This window comes from Danio rerio, chromosome 20 (genome assembly GCF_049306965.1).
Source record: "Danio rerio strain Tuebingen ecotype United States chromosome 20, GRCz12tu, whole genome shotgun sequence".
Classification (NCBI taxonomy): domain Eukaryota; kingdom Metazoa; phylum Chordata; class Actinopteri; order Cypriniformes; family Danionidae; genus Danio; species Danio rerio.
In genome coordinates, this window is record NC_133195.1 from 38203022 (window position 1) to 38222500 (window position 19479).

A 19479-nucleotide genomic window follows, 5' to 3' on the forward strand; every position below is an offset into this window, starting at 1 on the left:
AAATAAGAGCTAGTTCTCAATTGACTTACCTGGTTAAATAAACATCATTATTTTTATTATTATTATTATTATTATTATTAATCATTATTATTATTATGTTAATTATTATCATCATTATTATTATAACTCAACATTTATACATTTTCCCAGTGATGGGTTGTGGCTGGAAGGGCATCCACTGCATAAAACATATGCTGGATACATTAGTGGTTCATTCCGCTGTGGCCACACCTGATATAAATAAAGGGACTATGCCAAAAATAGAATAAATGAATAAACATTTATAAAATAAAAAGACATAATATTATATTATAAAATCCCTCTTTGAGGGGAAAGCCCTTCAGAAGGTCTAACAATACTCAGTGTATACTTCAAAAACAAATGTAATATTTTTTGCCAATATCTGACCAAACAAAACAAAAAGATTATGTGATTCTCAGATCAAATTAGATCGGACGAGCTTTGATGTTCTCGTCAACACAACAATTACACGCTGCTGCCAAACAATGTTTCGCGGCAGGTGCTACATTTTATTTGGGCCTCTCCTCCCCATCAGATTTCTATTAAACGTCGCTGACGTCAAAAGTGGACGCCATGTTTGTGGAGGGCAGAGCTGCTCTCTCCATTGACGATCATTGAACACACGCGCATCGCCGTTGCAGCAGCTCAGTCCCTACAGAAAGGGGTTGATGGTGGTTCGTTGTTGAAATCCGCAGACAGACACTGCATTACTGACGCTCCTCCAGCGACTACGGGATCAGGTAAGCTTTATTTAAGACAACAGAAAAGATCTAACGCTGTTATTTCTATGATGTTAATTGCTTGAAAATACATAAAGACTGGCTGACTTTAAGTCGCAGCGCTGGCATAAAGCAACAGTGTATTTTTATTGGCTAAAATGAAATGTGGAAACAGGCTAATTAAACGAAATCATTAACCTTTTAATCTGGCGTCTAACAGCTTGAATTGCAGTGTTTAAGGGATGTAAGATGTTAGGGATAATCCTGAGTGGTTAATTTACGCATCTGAATCGTGTGCTGGATGCGGCACGATGTGGGCGGTTTCTGCGCTTCAGCACCCTGGACAGCGACTGCGTTTGCTCCACTGCGTTTCTGTCCTGAATACACTTTCAGCTCCTGCAGCTAAATTTCCATTATATGTCTGGAAAAGTTTTGCGCATAGGTGCCATCTAAACAATGATCGATTTCAGCAGATGCTAAAGAGACGAAGGCAGTTTTTGACAAGGCTGTGTTGACGCTACAGCATCAGGCCATTAATCACTTGAATGACACCTTTTGTGTTTCGTTTTTTTACTCATTTTCCATCACCTTAGAATATAAATAGCAAAGCTCTGATGCCATCGAATGAAAATGTATCGAAAACTGATCAGCGATTGATAGTGGGGGAGGTCAATATGGCAAACTGCGACAGAGTGGTCGAGAATTAATGAGCGTGTTGCGGAGAAAACAGTCAGGTGGGATCAAACCGTGATCAAACTTATTGAACAGAAGCGATACGTTCGTTTTCTGCGGATGTTTATTTGGACCAAATCATCTCAACCTTGCTGTATTGTATGTGATGAGGCACGGTAATTATCAGTGCGTGTCTTCCTGGTGGTGGTAGACGATGGGCGGGGGCTCGAGCAAAGACGAGCGGGGGCGGTTGCTGGAGATACCCTCACTGACTATCATTCTGTGGGCTCACGTATGTGATTGGGGATCTGGCAGCCTCTAAATAATTTACTGCACGATTCCATTGATCACTAGGCACAGTTGAGGAAAGAGAATGAGGAAAAGAATGTTACGCCTAATAATAATTAGATTTATATAAAAGATAATAGTCTTTTTAAGGGTAATATAGCTTAATTAGCTATATAAGTATACTAAACATGGTGCCACGATGTACGTATTTCATTAATTAGGCTACCATGCAGCCAGATTGCAGCTACACTTATAATGAAGCCATGTTGTATGATCAGCCAGTGTGACAAATTGGATCTCAGTAGCCTAACTTTTTTATTTAATTTATTTTTATTTAATCTGACTAAAGTAATAACTTCCTGTTTAAAAGAGTTCTGGCTGATTTGGTTTGATTTTTTACAGAAGAACTGACTTATACGATTCAGACAGGTCGCTCTTTATTTTGTTGTTGTTGACTCATTGAAATGAATCAACTCAGATAAATCATTCATTTAGTAATCGATTAACAAGGGTGTTCGTTTTCGAGTCACTATAAATAACCAACTAATAGCTAAAAAAACTGACTAATTAGATTCAGACGTGTCGCACCTTATGTTGATTCACTTAAACGAATCAACTCAGATAAATCATTCATTCTGCAATCAATTAACTAGGGTGTTTATTGTTGAGTCACTATAAAGAACCAACTCATAGCTACAAAACGACTGACACGTAAGATCCAGACAGGTCGCTCCTTATGTTGTTGTTGACTCATTAAAATGAATCGATTCAGATTAATCATTCTGTAATCGATTAAGACGAGTGTTCATTGTTAAGTCACTATAAAGAACCAACCAATAGCTACAAAATAACTGACTTATCACATTCAGACAGATTGCTTTTTATGTTGTTGACTCACTAAAATGAATCGACTCGGATCAATCATTCATTCTGCAATCGATTAACAGTGTTCGTTGTTGAGTTGCGATAAAGAACCAACTCAAAGCTACAAAAGAACTGACTTACCACAGTCAGGCCAATTAGATTACCAAAAGGCTTTCCCAATTAAGTTTTTAATAAACAGGTCTTAAAAGATTCATGTTCCTCAGCAGAAAGGATATTTTAATGATTTGAAGAATAACTGTTAATTGTTAAAATGAATTCACATTAATTATTGTTAATTAATAAAGTTGACTCACATGAATCATTCATTATGGAATTGATTTATAGGCATATTGGTGACGAGGTGTTGCTGATTCACTCAATAGAATTCATACAAATAAACATTACAGAGGAACTCGGAGTCAGACGCGCTCTATGATTTTAATTTACCAAAAGATCCGACTCATATGAATCGTTCTCTATGAACCGAATGTCACAAAAATAAAAAATGGGTTGGCTCCCTATTACACTTATAACAAACCCTATGAAATAGATTTACCTATGCTCCCAAACCCATATCTGCCTTCGCCACATTGGCAAAATCCTCACGTGTTAAACACATTCTGGCTCACAGAATGTACTGATTACACAATAGTATTACCTCAAGCGTAAAATCCCTCCGCAACAACTCGAAATATCATCTTAATCATCCGGTCAAAGTGCAGTGTGACTCGGGTATATATCAGGATAGCGCAGAAGACCTGTTTTTTTTCAGTCACGTGTCTTTATCTTGCACCTGAGAGTGCTCTATTGTTTCACGTCACGACTGTTTGTGTCCGTCCTAATGTTGATAAATGCGCATGCTGTTACTGACGCATATATGAGCAACTGAAAACGATAGTGCGATAAGCAGAGCCTTCAGTTTCGCTGGCTCCACGGTGGATTTGTCTTGCGGCGGTTTGAGAGACAGGTTGGCACGCTTCTGTTGTTGAATCTGATGGTTTAATGCGGCTTATTATGGCTTGACTGCAGAGCGCAGGGCGGTAGGGATGTTCCCGAATAAGTGGTGACTCACGCGATACCAGACCGCGATTCATCTTGATTTACGATGCCCATTCCTGCTTAAAATATACCTAGTTCTATTGTTAATTCAATCTAAGTAATATAGTTTGTAATATTATACAATTTATTGTCCCCATTTTTAAGATTGGCTACAAAGATGTACCCCTATACGTCTCGTTTGTTAGTTGCAAATAGACTGTTAATAAGGGTAAACCATTGGATGTCGAAGGTTTATAATTTTTTGACAAAATGCAAGTTCATAAATTCTCTTAAAGGGACAGTTCACCCAAAACTGAATATTCTGCCATCATTTACTCATTTCCGTCTTGTTCCTTTCCTTTTTTCCTCTGTTGAATACAAAAGAAGATACTTTGAAGCAAGCTGGAAACCTGTAACCATTGACTTCCATATTATTTGTTTTTCATACTATGGAAGTCAGTGGTTACAGGTTTCTGCTTTCTTCAAAGTATTTTCTTTTGTGTTTAAAAGAAGAAAGAGACTCATAAAGGTTGAGGGTGAGTACAATTTCATTTTGGGGTGAAATAGTGATTTAAATAACGCAGACAAAACAATTCAAATGGAATTTTGTCATTCTTTATACTCACACTCTTGCCTTTCTTCTGTTGAAAAAGAAGATATTTTGAAGCAAGTTGGAAACCTGTAACTATTGACTTCCATTGTATTTGATTTCTTGATTTCCAAGGTTTTCAGCTTGCTTCAAAATATCTTATCTAGAAGAAAGAATAGAATAAAGTAAGTTGTAAAGGTTGAGGGTAAGTACATTTTAATTTTGGGGCCAAATTTCTATTTAAATAACTCAGACAAACCAACTAAAATGCCATCTTGTCATCACTTATAATCACGTTCTTGCCTTTCTTCTGTTGAATACAAGAAAAGACATTCTGTCGCAAGCTGGAAACCTGTAACCATTGACTTCCAATGTATCTGATTTACTACTATTGAGGTCAATGGTTACAGGTTTTCAGCATTCTTTAAAGTATCTTATTTTGTGTTTAATAGAAGAAGGAATGTTATGAAGGTTGAGGGTGAGTAAATTTTCATTTTGGGGTAAAATGTCACTTTAGATAACTCAGACAAACCAATTAAAATGGACTTTCGTTGTTATTTATACTTGTGTACACTTGCCTTTTTTCTGTTGAATACAAAAGATATTGAAGAAAAGATTGAAGCAAGTTAGAAACCGGTAACTATTGACTTCCTTAGTATTTGATTTCCTACCATGAAGGTCAATGGTTAGAGAGTTTCAGCATTCTTCAAAGTATCTTATCTAGTGTTCAATAGAAGAATGAACTAAAGATTAAGGGTGAGTAAATTTTCATTTTTGGGGTGAAATGTCGATTTAAATAACTCAGACAAACCAATTAAAATGGCATTTTGTCACACTTATACTCACGCTTCTTGCCTTTCTTATGTTGAATACAAAGAAGATAGTTTGAAGCAAGCTGAAAACTTGTAATCACTGACTTCCTCATAGTATTTGTTTATGGAAGTCAATGGTTACAGATTTTTAGCATTCTTCCCAGTATCGTCTTTTGTGTTTAACAGAAGAAAGAATCCCCTTAGGGTTAAAGAGTGAGTACATTTTCATTTCAGGTAGAAATGTCGCTTTAAATAACCAATTAATATGCCATTTTAATAATGACTTTATCAAATCTTGACACCATAATGGTTAAGTCCTTATGCTTGCTTGAGTGTCTTCATTATTCACATACACCAGTATTTATCTATGAAATGTTATTATAATGAGATAAAAGAAATCGAAAGCTTTACCAGTAGACTATTGTTGAAACTTGCTCTGTTATTGTCAGTTACTATTACCCTTAAGTCACGGATTTCATATTCCTTAACCACAAAAAATGGTTATATATTTAATTACCCAGGAGTGACTTGCAATTCTTTTATCAGCTAGACTGAACGTCCAGCAAATGATAACTTTGGATGAAGTACAAAATGGCTACTGGATATCTCTGCGACAATCCCCTTGGTTGAACACACTTGCAGTCTGAAAATATGGATAAATGCGTCACAAGACTGTAGACGGCTTTTGAAAAGATGAGAAATAGGAAGAGGAGGGATAATGTTGGCTGAGGAGAAAAAAAGGCTGATAAGGGACGTCAGAGGAGGGCGGCTGAGGATGAGTAGAGAAAAGACGAGGTACCCTGAAGAATTAGCTTGTGTGATGCATAATGACTGCAGAAAGAAGCCCCCTCATAGCAAACATGTCAGCCTGTAAGCTCTGCCCACACATGTGGGTTTCCCCTCCACCATCTGCAAATTTCAGTGGTGCTGGAGGTTTCTGAAGGCGGATGGAGAAGCGTCATAAATCAGCAGAAGGGTTGACGCTGTCCTTTCCTCTCTCTGTGAATGCTATTTTAGAGAGGTCACAGTGGTTAACAAGTGTACGGTCTCTGAAAAGTCAGATTTAGAAATGGATGAAAGGGATAGTTCACCCGAAAAATTCTAATTTACTCACTATTTACTCTCCCTCGAGTAGTTCCAAACCTATTTGAGTTTCTTAATTCTGAACACAAAAAAAAGGTATACACAGTTTAAGTCAAAATTAGTAGCCCCCGCTGGATTTTCAAATATTTCCCAAATGATGCTTAACAGGACAAGGGATTTTTCACAGTAATTCTTCTATTTAAGCTAGAATAAACCACCAATATTATTAGCCCCCTAAAACAATATTTGTTTTCAATTGTCTAGAGAAGAAACCATCGTTATACAATGACTTGCCTAATTAAAGACTACAGAATACACAAGACGTGACACTCATATAGTTTTGAAAGGTGAAAAGTCTAATGCTGCCTTTACATTAGACATGAAGAAGTGTCAAACGCGATCGATTTACATGTTAAATCAATGCAAAGACGCGATTAGACATCCCCCAGAGCAATACTCGCGAATGAGGCAGAGCGAATGATGTGATTCGCGCGAATGAAGCGGTACTGGTTGAGCATTTTGCACAACTGACGCATATCGTGCGAATCACTCGAGTTGGGAAACCTGAACTTTAGTGAACATGCGTGCCATTAACCAATCAGGAGCTTTCTCTTGTAGGGGCATGATTATTATATAGCACCTGTTGTTGGTGTCCCGGAGGAAAATCCTCCTGCCCGGACTCCCGACACCAGTTTATCAAACTGGGCTCGACCCAGTCTGAAGCACCGCTAAAAACTTCCATCAGCCAGGTATAGTTTCAAGAGGAGTTTATGAACTCACGGGGCTGGGTGCATCTCTGAATGGATATAGTGGAATCAACGAATGAATCAACACTGTTTTTTTAGCCTTCATAAAGCACATAAATACAGCTATTCTCTCAATAAAATCCATGTTAGCCATTTAGCAATGAAGCTAGAGTCACCTGGCAGACAGAAGCCCTGGCCATGACACATCTGCATCTACTGTGAAGTGAATTGGACGCGCAAATGAAGCAGATTCGACTCGTGAAAGAAGTGAGTAAACTCAAAATGTTCACTCGTCTATTTACCCGCGAATAACACCATTTATTAGCACGTACCACGTCTGTTAAGAACACACCATAATGGTCTATATGACGAATAAAGCCCTGCCTTATAGTACAGGAGCCAATCAGCAATGGCTATAGACTGATGAATCTCCGGGGAAGGGGCTCGGACCAGGCTTGAGTTTCTGCAGATTTTGTGCGATTCCAACGTTTAGAAATAAAACTAAGGACACGGTTGTTGTTTAATTTTATCGCTGAATCCTAATATGAAATTTAATCGTATGCTTGGCAAGCAATTTTGGAGAATTTGATGTTTCCTCATTTAGACAGATTGCCTGAGCATACTGCCGGAGAGGTGTTTAAAAGATGGCCGCCGAGTGAAATGGCTTACCTTAAACAAAGAGCTTAGAATGACCAAGAGGCGACACTCAATAGAACGTTCCATTGCAACAGCAGAGCCCAGCAACAGCCCTGGATTCCGTCGGCCATCCATTGGATCTCATTACTTAGTCGCGATGACAAGCAGCTGCTTTGTTTTTTATTTATTTATTTAAAAAGCGCATTAAAGCTGAGATACAACCTGAAAGACGACAATACAACACTTACTATCACAATCATCAGCACTTTTAATAGTTTATTTAACAGACTTACAATATGCTGTTGTTCTATTAGAGTTTTCATTCAATAATGGCCGGAAATTAAATTACACTAGAGTGTCGCCTCTTGGTCATTCTAAGCTCTTTGCCTTAAAGTAGCTTTTGCATAATTACCCTTCTAGCAAAATATATATGTAAATATTATGTACAGTCATCATAGCAAAGATATTAGTAATTAAAATCAGTTATATTATTAGAAATTAGTTATAAAACCATAATGATTAGAAATGTGCTGGAAAAAAATGTTCTTTCATTTTAATTTCAACAGAAAATAGGGAAAAATATACAGGGGGCTAATAATTCAGGAGGGCTAATAATTCTGACTTACTCTGTATATATTTTGAATAAATCTGAAAACGTGTAACCATTGACTTTCATAGTAGGAAAAGCAAATAATATGGAAGTCAGTAATTACCACTTTCTTCTAAATATCTGTTCAACAGACGAAAAGAAAGTCAAAGAGGTTTGGAACAAGTAAAGGAGTAAGTGATGACAGAATTTTCAATTTTAGGTGAACTGTCCCTTTAAGAGCTTGCTGATGTAACTTATTAAAGAACTCATAATGTTTTACATTGCATTTGACAGCTAATTTATGGACATGCTCATATATTGAAGTGGGAATACAGTAGGTGTAAAAAATGCCATCATGAGTCATGCATTTGCTTAAAGCATGTTTGAGTTGAAATGCTAATGAGTATTATTGCATGATCAAAATGACTTTTCTTAGCCATGTCATTTGTCTTTGGTTCGCATCTTAAAGTTTGTGGATGGGATACGCATTTGGCTATTTTCGGCTATTACAAATGTTACAACATCTGTTCGCTTGCTCAGAGCTGAAGCCATTTTAGAAGTGTAGCTCTGTCAGAGTACTGAGAGTTTATGTAATGAAGTTTTGTGGTGCGTATACTGTATAAGAGATACAGTAAGACACACATAGATGAGATCATGCAGATGATTCATTCCTTCTCAGTTTACATCTAAAGATTAGGCAGTCACATTGCATTAAAGTGGAATCGTGTTGCAGTATTAAGTAGCACACCATAGTAAACACTACTCAGAAATTTCATATTACCTTTTGCTTCATGTTTGCATATTTCTGTTTGAAGTTTATCTGACTGCTGACCCATGTTTGAGATGCCAGACTGTTATTTGATAATAATAGACACTGAGCTGTGTAATAAATAAACTGGAGAAAGACACATTTGCTAGTTGTAGTATTCAATTTGTGTATTTTCCTCAGTTCGTTCTTACATTCTTACATTGTTTTAAAAAATATTTTTGTTTTTTCATAAGAAAATAATATCTGTACATTTACTTAAAAATAAGATGCAAAATTGCATCAGATATTAGTTCTAAAATTAATATGAGATATTAAAATTAAAGAAGTAAGAAAAATAAAGATGATTCAAAATCTATTCTCTGTATATCCCTAAAATAAATACATTTAAATACCTCTATGAAGGAAATAGTAACTGTAGTGGGAAAATAAATGATAATAAAGCATTAAACAGTGATTTTATAAATAAATAGATTTGAAAAGTTTTTTTAAAGGAGATTTACTTGATTTTCCTGAATCTTATTATAGAGATTGTATTTTATCCCAAATGTTTTTTTTTTTTTTTTTTTGCTGAATAATTCTTGATTTTGTCATTTTTACATGTTTTACAAAGTGTTTTTAATTGCATATGAACATTTTTAAATCTGTAAATTTACTTAAGATTTAAAATTGCATCAGATTTCAGTTCTAAAATAAATACGAGATATTGAAACTAAAAATGATTTGCTAAAGTGGTAAGAAAAATAAAGATAATTCAAAATCTGTTCTCTGAGCCCAAATATAAATACACTAAAATACTTCTGTGAAAGAAATAGTAACTGTAGTGGAAAAATAAATGACAATCAACCATTAAACAGTGATTTTTATAAATAAATAGATTTGAAGAGTTTTTTTTAAAGAAAAATCGCTTGCTTTTCCTGAATCTACTTATAAAGATTGTATTTTTTCCCAAATCTTTCTTCTCTTTGCTTAATATTTCTTGATTTTGTAACTTTTACATGTTTTACAAAGTATTTGTTTTTGCATATGAGCAATTTTAAATCTGTACATTTATTTGAGACACAACATAGCATCAGACATTAATATAAATATACTAAAATACTATGATAGAGATAGTAACTGAAGTGGAAAAATAAATGACAATTAACCATTAAATGGCGCTTTGTGTTTACTTAAAGGAGATTTACTTGATTTTTCTGAATCTACTTCTTGGAATCATGTAAATAAATCGGTTAATCTGTGTTTGTGTTCAGCAAAGGCTTTTGGCAGCTTTCCTTATCCTGGGCCTCTTAATTGCTTTTTAATGTGCATTGTTTATGACTCCTTAAAGAGTTAACACCTGCCGATGCTATCGTTCATGTGTCATTTTCTTCATACCTATCTGAATCCGATTAACAAAACAAATGTCACAACCTCATCACACTATTGCTGCAATTTTATGGGATTTTGATATAAATGTGATGGCACCCAATTCGCTTCTGATTAAATTTCATTATGTTGTTGTTGTTGTTGCTGAAGGGGGTGTATTATTCAAATGCAACACAATGTAGTAACGTTAATCAAAAAAAAAAAAATGAAATTACAGTAGCTATGTTTCCGTACAATCAATTTTATAAGTATTTTGGAATATCGCATAAAAACTTCTTAATGGAACCCCCAAATGCGCATAAATAAAAGTATGGGCACAACCTCATAATCGTTTTATCCAATAAGAAAAATATTTGCATACACTATTACAAAAACACATTTAACAAATAAAGTCTAGCTTGCGCATCAAAATTGTGTTTTAACCGATTATGTGATAACAAAAATGAGTATAATGGAATGATATCTAAAATGCTGTTTGTCATTCTAAAATCCCTCAGCCAAAATCTGTCATTAAAGTGGTTCGGTATTTTTACCTGCCAGAACTGTTTTGCGCGACTCTCTAAAATGCCTCTAAAAGTCACTTCGCATTCATTGCATTTCGTCTTCCAAAGCGCAAGCAATTCATTATAAAATAAAAAAAGGGCCAAAGTGACTTCTACTACCGCAGCATATTCCATTTTTCATTTTGATGTTTGGCACCAGTTTATCAGTAACTTACAATTTCGTTGTCTTTGTCTCATTGGATGTAAACGCTGCTTTATTTGTGAATGTTTTGTGCAACATTTCAGTTTTGCACATTTATCTAATTGGCATCTTTGGATGGAAATATAGTAGGCATGAGACTATAACCAGTTTGGAAGTGCTTTTTAAAAAGTCACAATTTAAAACCACATACATTTTCTGTTATATTGCTTCAAGGTACCAGTCAAGTCAGTTTGGGGTCAGTTCGATTTTTACATTTTTAAAATAAGCTTATGCTGCTCACCAAGGCTGCTTTTATTTAATTAAAAATACAGTACAAATTGTAAAATTGTGAAGTAGTTTAGAATTGAATAAATTATTCCAGTGATTTTAAAGATGAATTTTCAGCCTTATTACTTCAGCCTTCAGAAATAACTCTAATATTAATTATTATTATTAATATTATTGATTGCGTCAAAACAGCTTAACATAAAAGTTCTAGTAAACTGTGTCAGTCCAGTTTTCAGAGTTGAAGTTCAGTTTAGTTTAGTGTGATTTAACTTTCACATACTAGAAAGCAGTTATTTAAAATGTTAATAAATATTTAACAATTAAAGTTTTTTTATTTAATAAATACCACCTTAATGAACAGAATTATTTTCTTTAAAAACTAAAGTATAATATAATATAATATAATATAATATAATATAATATAATATAATATAATATAAACACAACTGACCCCAAACTAGTAGTTTATATGCAAGTGTATATTTAATTGTATTTATTTAGGGTACGAATAATAATAAAAAACATCCCCAAAGAGCAACTAAGAACCTGAACAGTGCAGTGGCTTCATTTATATCAACAGAAAATAAAGATATCCAAATATACCTTAATTAATAAAGAAATTTGTGTTTTTGAATGAGAACAGCAGAAGTCAATGAATTAGTTGAACTATTTAGCCTGACATGTTTACTGCTCAAAAAACATTATAAATGTTTCTTAAAATCAATTATATTGTGTTTTTTACCATAGACATTCAAAAAGAACCTATTGTAGAGCAGTAATCACAATAGCACGAAACCGTGATATTTTTATCCAATGTTATCATACTATCAGAATTTTATACCGGGTCATGCCTAAAATATAGCTGTTATAGTGAAAAGAGGGGATGCGAGGATGTCTGAATGTTATTTTAGAAGAGTCTGTATCTATAGATTAAAAAAACAACAACGCCTGCATCCACCTTCGCACTTTCATTCGGCTTTATAATCGTCATTCCTATGAAGTTGCAATAAAAATGTGAAGGTCACACTCAAACAGACTGCCTGTCAAACTCATTGCTTCATCACTTTTTCGCCAAGAGCCTTGGAGGCAGATGGGAAGGCGAGGGGACTGGTGTGTTGGGTGGGAGAACACAGGGTCTTGCTTTAATGGTTAATAAATCTATCCTGGGGCTTCCCCATGAGAGCGAGTCTGACTGCGAGGTTTACAGGCGATGCAGAGGGAAGGATTTCTGCAGCAGGACCTGACGCCGTTACTGCAGAGCTGAACACAAATAGGCTTGTGAAATGGACTCTGTCAAATCAATCGCACGGCTGTTGGATCTCCGCTAAATCACGAGACCCTTCAAGTCGATGTAAAGGGGGATATGGATGAGCTTTTAGGACTGCTGCGGTTGTTCTGGTTTATGGCGCAGTAACACAAGTGCGTAGTGCGGAGATTGTTCTTGGAAGAATGTATTCAGTATGCAGACACACGAACACTGGAATGTATAATTCAGATCAGAACTAATGACTGCCACCGATCACTAGCCTAATGATTTCCTGCTGGAGAGTACGTGGTCTGTTGAGATGTGGGATTTCATTTATTTATCTGACTATTTAATTACTTTGTCTTCAAGCATGCATGGTAAATAACTGATTATTCGATAGTTTTGACGTTTATTTGGTCTTGTGGTATATGTATTCATTTGTTGTTGCTGTTTTTGTTTATGTTTGCTGACTTACAATTAGCAGTGTCCTACAATGCAAGAGTGTAGAAATGTAGAAGTGATTTAAAAATGTTTCAATGATGATACTTACAATGATGATACTTACCATCATTTACTTAAGGTGTAATACTAATTGAGATATTAATACTTGTTTTCAGGCATATTTTTGTAATTTATCCACACCATTTTTTTTTTTGGTAACACTTCATAATAACTACACATTATTTAGCACATCATCTCTTAAGCATTAGCAAATTGTGGATTCATTATCTGTTAAGCATTAACTCTACATTAATAAACGTTAGTAAGCCTTTCATAACCACAGCTACAAATGTTCTATTCTTGACTCAAAAGCACATGTATAATGTACCTAATGATTGTGTTTTCCTACTTTGTTATTGATTCATTTTCCATTACAAAATTAAGTATTGCATTAATTACAAGCCAGTTATTTAAGAGTAGTTGGTGGTTTTTAAGGATCATTCAGAATGGGTTTGTAAATGATTAATAAACTATTCAAATTGTCATTTAGAACTCTTATTATTCAGGCATATACTAGTTAATTTCGTATGTTAATAAATGCTTTAACTCAACTTCATTCAGTTTTGTGAGATCATTGTTGTAAGACCATTATGAAAGAAATTTCAGACTTGCAGGGCTAAACGCTAAGGATTTTTTTCCTAATGGCCCATTAAAACATTTAAATAACCATTAAAAACAAATGTTATGGTAAGGAAGATAATTTAATATTGGTATTGGTAATATTGGTAAACACTAAACTTAATATTGGTAAGTTAATGAATAAACTTGTGTTAAAACTTTTATTGAGATGGAATGTTAGTGATTGGATGAGTGTTAAGCTACGGTCACACTGGACTTTTCTCCCCATAGACTTTCATTCATACGCACGCGAATGCAACAGACCAGAAACACAAGGTTGTGCGTCAAGTTTGGCAGTTTACTGCGTTGCAAAGTTCAAGCTTGGTGAACTCTGACCTGCGAAATTGCATCACTCGACTGCATGAAACCAATCGAGGATCAAAACATGACCTCTCTGGACAAAAATTTTATATATGGACCAATCGCTTGCTTTTTTTTTTTTTAAATGTCTAATTATCTTGTTTAATCCTACCCCTTTTCGCAGTGCCATACAGTACAAAAAATTTGGCAAGCTCAAACTCAAGTGTGACTGCAACATCAGTCTGATTGGGTAGCTTTACATGGATGTAGGATAATTAAGCTGCGATTTATATTATTAAGCTTTAGACTTAGAAATTAAGACCTGTTTATAATTAAAACCTAAACACAATATTTCAGTGAATTTAAGACTTTTTAAGACCATTACAAAAGAAATTTCAGACTTACACAAGGCTAAACGCTATTTTTTTTCTTCTAATGGCTCAGTAAAACATTTAAATAATCATTAAAAGCAAATGTTATGCAAAGGAAGATAATTAAAGCATATGGGTAAATAGAGTTAATAAATACACTTGTATTTAAACTTTTATTGATATGGAATATTAGTTATTGGATGGGTAATGCCGCCCCCTTTCGTAGCACCGTACAACAGAATTTGGAAAGCTAAAACTCTAGTGTGTTCAAATTGGTTTTTGACATTTTAGACATTTTAAGATTTTTAGGACCCTGTGGATACCCTGGTATGTGTAGTTTTATTGACAAAATAAAACCAATATCCACTAAGATAATAATAGAAATATTATATACCAGTGAACCTTTTTTATTTTATTTTTTAAACATAAATATTTTAACTTTTAATGGGGTAAGAAAAAACATTTAAACCAAATCTTAATTTCTTGAATTATGTGAATTTTGAGGTAAAATATTTGCTAATAGTAAAAAAAAGAATAAGATAATTTTTTTTATTAAGATTTAAAAAATAAAGATTAAAAAGACACTATTTGAAAACAGCATGTTCTTGAAACAGTATGTTTTTTTTTACTGTAAAATTAAAACATTTAAAAATTGCAGTGCAGATAAAAAGGAATTTTGAAGGAAGCCCACCTCCCCATAGTGGCCTTTTCCTAATTCACTACAGTATAATCAAATTTAAACTAGATTGCATTCCAGCAGAAGTATTTTCATCTTAAAATGAACAGTTGACATGATTATAGTTGGATTTCTATTTCTACATATCAAACGCATGATTTGCACAGGGAGTGTGAGCAGTAAGTGGTTGAGACATGTAAATCGAGTGCTAGAATCAGTCCACTGGTGTTATTAATAACTGCTCATGAAATCAATCAGGCCTGTCCTGTGCTGCTTCTATTGCCTTGTGAATAATAAACCATTGCTATAGTGTACAGGTGGCCGGCTGCATCTGTTACTCAATGGCTTTCAATCAAGGGCAAGGCCTGGCTGGAGACAAACGGAAGCATTAATGAACTCCCTAAATAATGCATCACCTGCTGCAGTTTAGATTTTATGTTTGTTCAGCTAAACCGAAACTGTCCACGCTTATTTTTCTACATTTAATCCCTTTCTGTAGCAGTGCAGCCTTCTGGTGCCTTCGGTGTGGATGCTATTTTATGGCACGTTAAAGTCTTATGCCAAACATAGGTTGTGGATTTATTGTGGCATATATTTGATGGCTGTTTCAGTTGTTTATCAATTGGACTAAAAGAGTAACAGGTAACGACATATCAAATTATATATTAAGACAAAATCTTTTACAGATTTTACAATCTTTTACAATCTCAATACAATCTCACAAAAGGATTTTTACATGACAATGATGTACTAAAGTAGATGACAATATTGTCAAAGTGATCCTCATTCTATACTTGACTGTATTTATGTATTTATACCAGGTCAGTAGATGGCGATGACACTTAAACAACTGCAGACATACAATCCTGTGGTCCACCATTGTTGTTTTGGTTGTCTACCATGTTTGTTTTTGTTGTTTTGGAGTAACATGTTACTCGCATGTTAGACTGAACATGTTTAGTTTAGTGACATTGTTTTTTCATATAACTTACAGAGATTAATTTTGTGTTTTCGACCCCTAAAATGTCATTGTTGTAAATATTTATATTTAGTTTGGATTAGTTTAATTTTTATTTTTTATTTTTGAGAATTAAGTAAATATAGTTATATTATGTTTACAAAGGAAAAATCAGGAAATTCATTATAAATAAAGATATGAAGAGTTAATTAGCAAAATCTCAGATTGATGAAATGAAATTAATAAAACCAAACTAATTTCCTTACTATTGAAATAATAGGATTCTCTCAGTGACTCAGATTTTGCAACATGTCAAGCTTGATAACGTGCTCGACCAGAGTCAATCTGTTGCAACATACATAACACCGCAGAGGGGAAATACCATAACCCGATTTCAAAGGTAATCTCGTAAAACACGTCTGTTTCACCTGACTCAGAGATTTAGAGGTCAGGCATGATAAGTTCATTCCATTTGAGGGGATATAAGGTGAAGTGAGCGTTTAGCGATATATGTGAGGGGGACAAGTAGAGAGCAGTTATCTGTGCAGAATTTAAGCTTGAAGTTTTGGAGGAGGACAGTTTTTTGTGTGGTAACTGAAGTGCTGCAGTGAAGGGAGAGGCTGCGTGTTTGAGGAGAGAAAACAAAATGGCAGCCAGCGATAGAGGATGAGTGAGCACACACACACACACACACACACACACACACACACACACACACACACACTCACACACACACTCACACACACACACACACACGCACACAGCTATTCTAAACAAGCATGTGTTTGAACCATAGAGCTTCTCATTGTCTCTGAAAACAAACATAAAGCTGCATACAGTTCAGTTTCAAACAGTAGCCCATTGGTAAATAAGTATGGCTTAGTAGCCTAGTTCAAGGGATAGGTCACCCAAAACTTGAAAAGTTTGTGATAATTTCTTTGCCCTTTACTTTACTATTTTTTTCTGTAATTGCTAGAAAACTGTATTCATTCACTTCCAAAATATTTGTTTTTCCTGCTATTGAAGTCAATGGTTACAGGTTTTCAGCATTCTTTGAAATATCTTCTTTTGTGTTCAGCAGAAGAAAGATACTCATAGGGGTAAAATCCACTTGAGGGTGAGTAAATAGTATGTTTTGGGTGAACTAACCCCTTTTAATCTTTATATTTACTGCTTTCAAAGACACCACAGTAAAATCTTTATTTTAGAGGTTAAAAAGTGGATCCAAGTATTGTTTTATTTCAAAACTTATCTTGAGAATGTATTTATTTATTTATTTATAGCAAACATTCTGTTAAATGAACATTGCTCATTTACTCTGCCCACCTTCAATTACTGCTACTTTTGGGAACCAAACCTGCAATGTTTGGATTACAAATCTGTCTCCCTAACCATTAGATCACAACTGTCCTGAAACAGCTTGGTGTGTCTGAAACAATTACAGAATTCAACACAAAGACAATCTCTGGCTAATATCTGGTCTGTTTGAAGACATTCACTTACTAGCTCCTTGAAGTGAAATCTTTCCTAGAGTCTGCCAGTTTAAAATGATTTGATCAAAAACAGAGGGAATGAATAATATCCAATGCAAAAACATTCAGCTATTGTTTCCTCTTTAATGTATCGATTGCAAAACAGACTTAAGAGGTCGAGTCTTACCGATTTCAGCTCTCAAACAGCATATAGTTTATGAAGATATTCTATCCTATTTTCTGAAATAAAAACTCTCAAAGTTTGTAAATATTTTCATATGGTAATCTATGCACATACCTATATGCCAGGTTTAAAGCTTGATGACTAATTCAAGTATTTTTTATATAACAATATTAAATTACTGAAAACCCTGTCAATTCTTGCAGATTTTCTGTTTTAATATACATGTAATAATCTGAAGAGATGCACATTCTTACATTTGAGTACCTCTGAATCACCAAGTATTATCTCCAACAATTAACAAGAAGAAATGTACAAAACTCCTTACTAGGGCTGATGATGACTTGAGTAGCTCTATTTGGAGAGAATTTATCATTTTACATTGCCTGGGATAATTTCGTAGTGGAGTGCATCTGCAAAAAATAATATAAAAATATACTAAATAAAATTAAGCACTAATGAAAACAAAGGAACAAGAATTAAAAAAAATTAAATAAACAGTGCTTAATGGCTTTCTGTGAAGTCTAACAGCATTGGGGATTTAGAAACACAATGATCAAATGTATAATAGCACCGTCTTTTTAAAAATAAACAATACATTTTTGCTAAAGTGGCAAACTATGTTTTTGTGCCCAAATAGTTTAAATTAGCTTGAAATCTTACTTTCACAAGCCTTAAAATCTCATAAAAATTTAAATCTTTCCCCCTTTTACAACCTATAGGTTATGTTATATTTATTCCAACATGACATTGCAGATCATGCGATGTGACTATTGCAGATTCGCACAATGCGGTATCGATGTAGAAATGATATATTGTGCAGCCCTACTCCTCACTTAAACAGGAATGAGAACATCCACATATTTTCATTGTGATTTTCATTGTCATTCACTTCTATATTTAATGAGTGGTAGTCCAGTGGAAAAAAAATATATAAAAAGGTTATCACTAGTTAATGCATTATTAATAATCCTGATGCAAGCAGCAACTACAACTACTTTACCCTGAAAGCAGAGGAGAACTGCAAAATAAATAAATACAAAAAAAAAATAACGTTTTGACCTTTCTGGTCAATAACTAAAGGTGTCGTCTGCTCATTTTCTAAATGTTAACATTTTATTCAGGCCAAGTTAGCAAAACTGGCTACTATAAGGCAGCAAAATAACATTATTTGCTCAGTTTAAAAATGAGAAGATATGCGGGGAGAAGGAAATTAAAAGGGTTTTTTAGCTTAAGGAACAGCATGGAAGAGTAAATTAGCAGGAAAAAAGTCCTGAGGTTTCACTGGCCTAGTTAAGCCTATTTTTTAACACTGTTTTGCTTTTCTACATGGAGGGAAAAAAAGACATCAAGGCAGCTCTTTATTTTTTTCTCTCAGATCTTGATCTCTCAAATTATTCTTAACTTTTGGGTTATTTCAAAGATCCTGCCACAAAGAATTCACAACGACATTCACAGAGCTGCCATTTCTCTGAATCTCAAATAGTTCCTTTATCAGAGAGGTTGGGCGAGGACCTTTCTGCATTAATGTGTTGCACTGGCACCAGTTAGTTCACAGTGGCATATGGTACCATCCTGCAAATTCATCACAAATATGTTTCAGTAAGCTTGAGAGAGCTTGCATCAGTTCAGTACACAGCCTGGGTGACGGGTCAGTCAATTGCCGACTGATGCTCTCTGATCTTTAACCAAAGCAGAAGATGACATTTATTTCACTGGTGGAGATGGGAATGTAATACTGCAGCCTTTAGAGTCTCTGGAGTATTTGGCTGTAAAAGGTCAGGCAGGCGCGTTAAATTTAATCGCTCGAGTACAGTTATGCAATTAATGGAAGCAATATTGCTCAATAATACCTGCTTGTAACTGGATTTAACACCTATAGTATTGTAGATGGTTTAAGTTGGTGATCCTTGTAAAAACTATTTTAAAAAATGTTTTTTATATGCATAGAAAGCATATTAAAGAGAAGTATTGTTTCTGATATTTTTGCAAA

General features: G+C 34.5%; 1 protein-coding gene across 3 annotated transcripts in view; it reads left to right on the forward strand.

Annotated features, from left to right (window-relative positions):
- Positions 1-634: 634 nt before the first annotated feature.
- Positions 635-19479, forward strand: part of snap25a (synaptosome associated protein 25a) — a 42727-nt gene continuing 23882 nt past the window's right edge. For 2 of the 3 annotated variants that reach the window (XM_073932144.1, XM_005160623.6), the window contains exon 1: positions 635-761. The gene's annotated coding sequence lies outside the window, so the exon portion shown is untranslated. 3 annotated transcript variants of the gene reach the window in all.